General features: G+C 36.6%; 1 non-coding gene across 1 annotated transcript; it reads right to left on the bottom strand.

Annotated features, from left to right (window-relative positions):
- Nucleotides 1-9,703: 9,703 nt before the first annotated feature.
- TRNAY-GUA (transfer RNA tyrosine (anticodon GUA)) lies at nt 9,704-9,776 on the bottom strand. Its single transcript has one exon. It is a non-coding gene; the product is annotated as a tRNA-Tyr (tRNA).
- Between the last annotated feature and the right edge of the window lie 671 nt (nt 9,777-10,447).

The following is a 10,447-nucleotide window of genomic DNA, read 5'->3' on the forward strand; positions in this document are numbered from 1 at the left end:
AGCCGGAGCCAGCTGAACCAAGGTTTTTTTACAAGGTGTTACTCCTTCCCCTCCTTTTTCAACAGGGCTTGAGACCGGCAATGGCGGAGCTGTCGATTAAGATAAGAAACTTAATTTTTGTAATACTGTGGAATAGTCACGTCTGACTTGAAGACTTGTTGGATCCTTTACAAAAACCATTAACCAGTCCTCCTGCTGCAGGCGATACGTAGCTACAAAACTTTAGATTACAAGCACCTATGACATGGTGTAAGTACCAAAAAAACATCGCACCATATAACGGTATATTTGCATGTTTAAGTTGGCGACATCAGGTTGGTCGTCCCAATGATCAAATTAATGCTCTGTTGCGCATGATCAGATGATATGTTTCCTGCATCTTGATTTAGCGTTGGCTCTATAGAGCGTAATAATTATTGGAAGATTTTTTTTTGACTTGGTTATTTTTATTATTTGTATCTCGTGTTGTTTTGTCTTGTCTATATTTGTTATATTTCTATTTGCTGGAATTGAAACATCTACGATCAAACAACACAGTTATTGCTGCATAAGTGTATGGTAGATATTAGGTTCATTATTTTTTTTTTTCGCTGTTATTTATACTCGCTTTAACATATTTGGTCATATCGCGAGTTAATCTTTGGTTGAAATCCGAAAGGCCTGTGTACTATCATGTACATCATGTTTAATAATCACTTAACGCCAATATCTATGCCACTGTGTTGTTTTTTATTATTAATCTATTTTTTGTGTACATTTTATTCAATTGTCGGTTTCTGGTTTAATCCTACTTAATTGTAATCTTAATACTAATATGTATAGCCTACTAATGTGTTTATTTTTATTTTTACTGTGTACATTTTTTATTGAATTATCAGCTTCTGTTTTTATGTGATTCGTATTTTATTCTAACAACATTAATATGTATTCCATTATGTTTATTTTTATTTTATGAGGTAAATTTTTATGTACAGTAACTACCTCTTCTGATCTCACATTTGTACCTAAATTTGTATCAGTATGTAATTACTTAATTCCGATTCAGTTGTATATTCAACTATGTAAGCAAATTTTAATCCTGGTTGAGTGTAAGAGAAGGCCTTACGGCCTTAACTCTGCCAGGTTAAATAAAGCCACTATTATTATTATTATTATTATTATTATTATTAATATTATTGTTGAGACTGGTTCTACTGTTGTGAACTAGATGGCGACTGTGTATGTATTACTGATTTGTTATGAATATGATTTCGGTGATGAATGAGGCCGGTGATATTCAGGCCCGAATTTCCTGGCATTTGCATTACGGTTGAGGAAAAACCCTGAAAAGCCTCAACCAGGAAATTCAACCCGACCGGGAATCGAACCCGTGTCCTCTGCGTAAGAAACCAGCACGCTGACCCCTGCACCACAGAGGTGGTCATTATTATTATTATTATTATTATTATTATTGCATTTTATTATTACTATTATTATGATTATTATTGCCTTTCACCTCTCAAGAGTCGTGGCCTACACTAGAAATTCAACATGTGGTCGGCATGAAACAACGTTGCTGTCCAAAACAGACAGGGAACATGACGCAATTCAGTCCTTATGATGAACTAAAAAATTCCCATTTACCTGTCGGGGTTCGAACTCTGGAACCTTGCATTTGTAGCCGGAAACTCCGCCAATCGAGCCTTGTACAATGGCGATTGTTCTGCATGTCAGGATTCGTCACTGGGACGGGAGGTCATCCAACAGCTCTTGCGTGTGACCCAGCGCCAAGGTTGCTGTCCTTCTTGACTGGAAGGCCCCCCTGAGGGCAGAACCCTGGTTCCCCAGCATGTGGGCCCCACAACCCTTTGACATGACGAATGAGGCACCCTCTGACCAACCTCAACAGCAGTGTCCTCCAGTTTGTAGGTACATCTGTTCCTACGCCGCGTCAAACGCATACTTGGTTCAGGAATTAGAGTTAAACCGTGTGCTATTATCCTGTAGGCTACCTCATTTAGCTTCCTTTCGTTGCTATCTCTCCATTCTTCCTTTCCTCCTGTAAAAATCTTCCTCTCTTTATTTTTGGTTTCTTTATTTCTTTACTAATTCTTAATAACATTTTTCGTCTCTCTCTTTCTTTTTCATTACTACTTACTTTTCATCTCTATAGGCGCATTCACAATGAAAATTAAACATAACCGTAACATAAACACAGAAGTTTGTGGCCAGGTTATCAAATGAGATCATTCACAATGATTCACATAAACACTGACATTAACATTGCCGTTAGACGTTAACATAAAAGTTTGCAAATTCCAAACTTTCATGATTATGATTATGATTATGTGATTTGCAAACAGAACACAATCGTGGACAGAATATGAGAAAATGGCGTCGTTGTTATGTTACCACGGCTACCAAGTATCTTTGCGGTTATGTTTATGTCCCCATCATGAATGATCTCATTTTACCTTAACGTTTACATTCTTAAGTTAACGCTTACGTCATGTTTAATTTTCATTGTGAATGGGCCTTATTTCTATCCATTACCTTTATTTGTTTCTTCTTCCCTCTCCCCAGCAGAAAATGAAACTCGCTTCCGAGTGATATAAGGGGTTGTTGGACAATAACTTCATTTAGGCCAAAATTACATACATTCTTAACAGATTAATTAGTGATTAACATCTGTTACTTATAATAAAACTAACATCTGTCCATTCTCATTACTACCATTAATTTCTTTAAATAGAATACAAAACCTCTTAAGGGCAAAATTTCATTACATTAATATTATTCTTATTATACCAATAATTATTTTTAGATTTATATTTTGCACCCTATAACATAGTTCTAATAAATTACTATTAACCACTAGCTATCTCAACTTAATTTTAAGACTTTACATATTGCATATAGATTGAATAGAATTACATTAGCTCATAAATTAATACTTTTTTCGTATGGGCTTTATTTCAAATTAAATAAACATGTAGGCCTACTAGTCGTTAAAATTTAACTGAAGTGTATTGCTGGAGAAATTGTAGTGTATTGTAAATATTCATAATTTAAATATATATGTCACTATGATATTGATTATGGCTGGTTGAGTGGAAGAGAAGGCCTTATGGCCTTAACTCTGCCAGCGAAAATAAAACATTCTATCTTTTCCCTCCCTTTCGCTTCCTCTTACCCTTCCTTTCACTTCTTTCTTCCTTCCTTTTTCCTTTCTTCCTCTCTTCCTTCTCCTCTTACTTTCGTTTCTTCCATTTTCGTTTCTTTGTTTCTTTTCTTCCTACCTTCTCCCCTTTGTTTTTTTCGTTTCTTCCTATCTGCTTTGCTTCCCTTTCTCTCTCTTCTATTGTAAAAGTTGTAAATTATGATTTATTTAACGACGCTCGCAACTGTCGAGGTTATATCAGTGTCCCTGGTGTTGCGGAATTTTGTCCCGCAGGAATTCTTTTACATGCTACTAAATCTAGTGACATGAGCCTGTCGCATTTAAGCACACTCAAATGCCATCGACCTGAGCCGGATCGTACTCGCAACCTCGGGCACAAAAGGCCAGCGCTATACCAACTGTGCCACTCAGGGCGACTTTCTCTGTATTCTTTTTTGTCCTCCCCCTTCCTTTCAAAACATGTACATTATTTCTCTCTCTCTCTTTTTTTTTTTTTTTTACTCTCCGTCTATTTACAAAATTTTCCTTTCTACGTAGTTTCTATAACGCCTTCCCTTCAGTTACTTTCATGCGTGCGTCTGAAGGAACGAAGAACAATACATTCACTGTCTCTTCGATTTAGAATCATGCATACTTCTACTCCGAATTATCTGTTATCGCGCTTTCAATTCCTTACAACTCTTCGAAACCGGCATCAAGCACTTCTTTCTACCCCTCATCATAGAACGTCTTTATACTCATTCTCCTACACCTTAGAAATACCTCGCATCTGGAATTCGTTACCTAATGACGTCAGGGACTGCCGGACTTTATCACAATTCAAAATTAAATTGGAAAACTTTGTCTTAATTAATGCTTTTTAAGTATTGCTAGAAGTGTTGATTTGTGTTTTTTTTTTCTTTTTACTCTAGATTGAAATTGCAAGTTTCTTGCTTATGTTAGATAATTAGTTAGGATACAATTAATTATGATACATAATCACTCATTTAAAGTTTGTGTGACTGCAACATGTGTATAATTTTTTATAGTGTATTTTATTTTCCTTTTTATTTCTATTATTGTATTTGTATTTCTGGTGGTGCGGAAGAGAAGGCCTGATGGCCTTAACTACACCAGAATAAATAAATAAATAAATAAATAAATAAATAAATAAATAAATAAATAAATAAATAAATAAATAATTTCCGGTCATAAATTAATTAATTAATTTTACGTTTCTTTTCAATCCCTTTCCCTTTGTCTTCCCTTACATTTTCTCTCTTTCCTACCTTGTTTATCAATCTTCATTTCGTCTTTGTTTCTTTACTTATTTCATAAAATGCTTTCTTTCCATCTTTACTTTCTCTCCATCTCGAAGAACAGTAGCCTATCAACATTTGAATAAGATAGTAAGTACAACAAATCCTGCATAATGATATTTATAAATATAAATCGGCAGATGAGCGTATCATGCTCAGTCTTTCAGATTCAGTGAATTAGCCCGACGCTGCGGGCAAGTACGGACGAGGGATTCCCACTACATTTCTGGAGGTATTGATGCCTGCGTACGCCAACGACCGGGACACTGGATCTGACTCCATTTCTAAGACAAGCAGTTAATTTTATTGCATGATACGGTAGATCAAAAGCGAGTGCCAATTAGTTGGGTGGGAAAACCCGGATCATCTCTGCATTTTCTGCATTTTGCTGCGGACGTTCCTCTTCTATTGACTTGTTACGTCTTCCCTATTGACTTGTTAAATCACAACTTCAACAAGAAAACAAAGCAAAACTTGCATAGCCTAGTGATGGGCGATAGTCGATAATACTATCGATAGTCAAATTATTTTCAATACTATCGATAATTTGAGTGATTACTGAAAGTATCTACAAATGGGAAGGTCATTCATTCATAATATCATAGAGATTTCAAACTGGAACTGGTCAACATGATTCTTTTTCAAGAGTCCATTCCAACGATTCAATCAGACATTACAGTAACGATTCGTCCACGGTTCAATGGAAGGCGAAACCGTCTGCATCCCAACAAAGTGGAAATGCTTAAGAGTCGAGACATACATGAGAGACATTCTGATTGACTGGAGTCTTAAACATATACAATATATTACTGTCAATCTCAAAATTGAAAAAATAAAGAAATCCTTGCCTTATTAGTTAGATATTGATTGAGGCCATGGTGTTATTGCCATATTAAACTATGGTTACTATGGAAACGAAAGACTTTCCTTCATAAAAATACTCCAGGCTAACATTTCTGGCATCACATAATTGATCGACTCTTACGAATGATGATGATGATGATGATGATGATGATAATGCACAGGTATCCTAATGACGACAATATCTGGACACTTTTTTACTTTACAATATTTTAAAAGGGAATAAAACTTTTAATCGTATGTTACTACAGGAGTATGGAATGAAATAGAATTTAACTGAGAGGGGACGGATGGCCCAGTACTGCGACCTATTGAGATCTATTGCGCTAACCCTCAATATGGAATGAGTTGCGTGTCATAGATCCCCTACGCGCACCACCCTAATCACATGACTCTCTTAACGACCTGTCCCTACAGCCGACAGAATCCATGTACCATTCCTGCTTCTTCAAATTCCCCCAAGGCCCCCCTGTCAGTCCGAGGCGAAACTTCTCCCCCGAATAGGTCCGCCTTGGGTGCCATTGCAAAAGCCATCCAACGTCGCTTAACTACAATCCACGGAGGCCGGTCGAGAGAGTCAGCAGTTTCGGGAGGTCGCCGGTAGAATGATCTGAAAAACCAGGAACGGGACGATAAGGAAAGGATGATGGGGGAGGAAAGGAAGTGGCAAAGACGAGTGGGGTTCCAATCGCCTGATAAAGTTACCTGATATTCATCCATAGGAGGGAGGGAAAAACCCGAAGAAATATCAACAAGGCAATTCGTCCTGACCGGGAATCGAAACCGGGACCGCTGGGTTCGGAGTTAGACTCGCTAACCCGTCAGCCACAACGGTAGACTACTAATTATCTGTTTTAATTAAAACTAGAGAGAAATAATCTTTCTTACACCAAAATTTCTGGTGTTGAAATAAATTGAGTACATAGACCTACTGAAATATATTAAAATTCGAAAATATTTTGTAAAAATGTGATCCCAGTGCGAAGGACTGTTGCAGTTTCTTTCTAAGACAGAATTGTGTATTTCTCTTATTCTCCACAACTTCCATAATATTTACAAATTATTTTATATACAGTATATCATGTAGACAATGAAATTAATTTCTTTATATAGAATTACTCCTAAAGTAAAAATTAAGCTAGTATGCATATCGTATATCTCTGAGCTCTGTTTGCATGTCTCTTTTGATACGGAATCGCCCAGAATGATGTTAATGAAATGCAAAGACATGGGGTTGAGTTACAAGACGTGGTTGTTGGCGTAGCGACCTCCACTATCGAGGTCGGCATGTAGTTACGTCAGTAATATATTCACGTTCTGCCAGTTAAAACATCTAGAAGAAGATCCCGTTCATTGGCGAAGGTTCGTGTCTTATCCCAGCGTCCATCTCTCTCCCCATTATTCTTTGGTTTCTGTGTTCTCTCCTGCAGGTCTCGTTTTTATTGTACCAACGTCTAGAATAGTCTCTAAGCCTATAAGCAATCAATTATGTAAGATGGATAGTTTTTGGCCGCATCTTCCAGTCACCCACGCACCTTCTTCTTCTTCTTACATTAATAATTTTTAACAGCGACCGCGGCGGCGATATTCAGACGTTTTAATGACTTATGACGGCAACCTCATAAATTGATCTTAAAAAGATCTTGATGCAGTGAAGAATATTGAGATGCTTTCACACGATCCCTCGGATTTGCATGGGGACTTAAAGGCAACACCCATTGCAGCTAGAGGTGAAGTATGCACTGACTTCAGAGCCCTGAGTTTTTCGCAGCATATAATAATAATAATAATAATAATAATAATAATAATAATAGATATAAAATTCTATCAATAGTCAAGTTAACGCATTGAAGTCGTTTTCAAGCGCTAAAATATTGGGAAAAAGGAAATTTCACATTAAAACATTGAAAATAGCACTTCGATATGAATTCAAAATTTTGACTTTATACAGAAGAAATCCTTAAAAGCTTTTAACAACAAAAATCTGAGATCACTGCTACAGTATACAGATCCAAACTTCGTACTCGTGGGATGCAGGTGTCACTAGAAGGATTTCTATTGGGATTTACAGTGAACTATTTGAAACGAAGACGGCAATGGTGAATGACCAGCATATATAGGCAACTTACACATAAAAATAAATACATGGGTGAGATTGTGTTCTATAATTTCTGTTATCTACAACAATCAAAAGTCCACCGCTGTGGAGTAAGGTTTAGCATGTCTAACCGTGAAACGAGTGAAGTCGGGTCCAAATCCTCGTTGAAATAAGTTGCCTAGTTGAGATTTTTTTTAGGTTTTCCCTCAACCCATTAAGAGCAAATGCTGAGTAACTTTCGGTGCTGGACCCTGAACTCATTTCGCTTGCATTATCACTTTTATATCATTCACACGCTAGATAATCACAGCAGTTGATAAAACTTCGTAAAACAATCCACTAATAATAAACAAGGAAAAAACACCACTAATCTAAGAACTATAATTTCAGTAACATGCAATAATTTAAAACTGGTAAATGAACTACAATATCTATATATTTATATATATATATATATATATATATATATATATATATATAACGAATGTATTATGTTAGTTATACAGAAAAATGAAAAACTGCGAAGTGTAATGTGTATTATGTAGAAAAATAATAACGAAGACATATAATACGTATATCTAAAACAGACTTGCAGAAGTGGGCGCCAATTGTGACGTACGTCATAAGGCGGAATAAGTCATTCATCCCTTCCTTCCACCCCCGCGTCATTGACTTGGTAGGGAATGGGATTTGTATTCAGTGTCTATGTTATGTGATTACATACGGGTCACAGAGACGTCATTCAACGCCCGTGGACAGGGAACCAACGCTTTCCCCATGCTTCCACCCCTCCCTCGCCAGTTCTGTATCCCTGATCTAAAAACTATTAATTAACTACAATATTTGTTACCTAAAAAACTAAGGAGTGCAAAACTAGCAAATGAGGTATAATCTCAGTTGTCTTTAACTAGCATATGAACTAAAATTGAGTTAGGCCCTATCTATAAATGTTTAAGATAATAAATGAACTAAAATTTAGTAATGTAGAAAAATGAAATAATTTCAGTTAATATAAAAATATTAATGATTAAATTCTCTATAATTTCGATTAACTAGAAAAAGGTGATAACTAGAAAAGTAAACTTCCGTTACATGGAAAAGTGAAAAATGCTAAATAAACTTGTTGCAAAGTTAAACACATACATAATAATAATAACAATTTATATTACCTAGGAAATGAAAACTAAAATTATTTCTATTATAACTACTATAACTAAAAACAATGAAATACAATAAGTTTTACATAGTCTTTCATTTAAAAATTTTAAGCCACTAAGTACATGATTGTCTTAAGTCTGCATACCGTTAATATAATCAAATCCTAACGGAAGTGGAAGACAAACCAAAATACAGTAAGTGCATAAATGTCAATTATAAAGTAGTGAGAATGATGGGGTAATAACAGAGACTAAAAACTGAAAGAAGAAGAGAACAATACAAGTGAATTAATTCTGAGAACCAGATATTAATAAAAAAATCTTCATTATCTTTTTCTTCCTTTGATTCAGTAAATTTTTCTTATCTTACAGACCAGAATCCTGACCTTCCTTGTTTCACAGAGTAGTCTGAATTTAAAAACAAACACAGACAAAAATGGAGCCTAAAAAAGGAGGACGTAGACCGCGACTGACATCTCCATCACTTTTTAGATCATCTCAAGTTAATGAAGACTAAGGAAGTAAACAGTTATTCCACATGAGCAAGAATGTGTGTTATCTCCGTCTTTAGCCCTTTGTTACACAATTTCCATCCTTTTCTTCACTAAGTTTTCTCTAAAATTGCTCCTCTTCTCTCTCTAACCCCTCTTTTCCTTTTTAATTTCTTATTGTTATCCTTCAGTCGTCGTCGATGGTCTGCTGCCTGGTTACCAGTAGCTAATGGCAATGAAATCCTTATTATAGCTTACTTCGGCAGTGATGGAGTGTGATTTGAAGATATGTGATTTTGTCGTGATAAGTTTCTCACTGGCTCCGACTGTGACTATAGTTCCAAAATCACAGCTCCGAGAAATCGCTATATCCGACCGATACGTGATTCATAGCGATGACGACTGATGAAAATGAGGGAAAAAGGAAAGTGGAGAATAAAAGGAGGAAAATAATGGGGAAAGGAAGAAAAAAATAAAACGGGGGAAAAGAAGATGAGTTAGGACAGAGGAATGCATGGCTTTACCGATGTGTCCAGATTTTATGGCATTCTTTAGAAACGGATTTCATTAAATTGTGACTTACAAATTAAAAATCTTTAACTAATGAAGTGTAATTAATATTTGAGGAGAAAAATTCGCTCCGGCGCCGGGGATCGAACCCGGGTCCTTGGTTCTACGGACCAAGCGCTCTGACCACTGAGCTACGCCGTATTCAATCCACAACACCGGATCGAAACTTTCTACTTCGGGTTCGATCTCCGGCGCCGGAGCGAATTTTTTCCTCAAATATTAATTGTCAACATTACAGAGATTATTCTGTAGGACAAATTAATAAATCCATAATGCAGTGTAAATTGTGACAAATGGTTTGTCTTTGCTAATGACAAGGATTGTGGGTCCCCATCACCACGGCATGGCGCGTCCTCAGATTGCGGATAGAGGAGATGGCCTTCAGATATGAAGGGTAGCTGCGAATATATTGAATAAGCAGTCGTGGACAGCCGGTAAGGGATGGTCTCCAGCTTGGGGGTTGGGCGAAGAGCTAACAACCCATCATCGTAAAAAAAAAACAGCTTGTTACGAAACCATACAATAAGACAGACGTTTGAGATGGGCAGGGCATGTAGCACGTATGGGCGAATCCAGAAATGTATATAGTGTGTCAGTTGGGAGGCCGGAGGGAAAAATACCTTTGGGGAGGCCGAGACGTAGATGGGAGGATAATATTAAAGTAGATATTGGAGAGGTGGGATATGATGGTAAAGACTGTATTAATCTTGCACAGGATAGACATCGATGGCGGGCTTATGTGGGGGCAGCAATGAACCTGCCGGTTCCTTAAAAACCTTTTGTAAGTAAGTAATGACAAGAAGAAAAATTAT

Source organism: Periplaneta americana, chromosome 2 (assembly GCF_040183065.1).
Source record: "Periplaneta americana isolate PAMFEO1 chromosome 2, P.americana_PAMFEO1_priV1, whole genome shotgun sequence".
NCBI lineage: Eukaryota > Metazoa > Arthropoda > Insecta > Blattodea > Blattidae > Periplaneta > Periplaneta americana.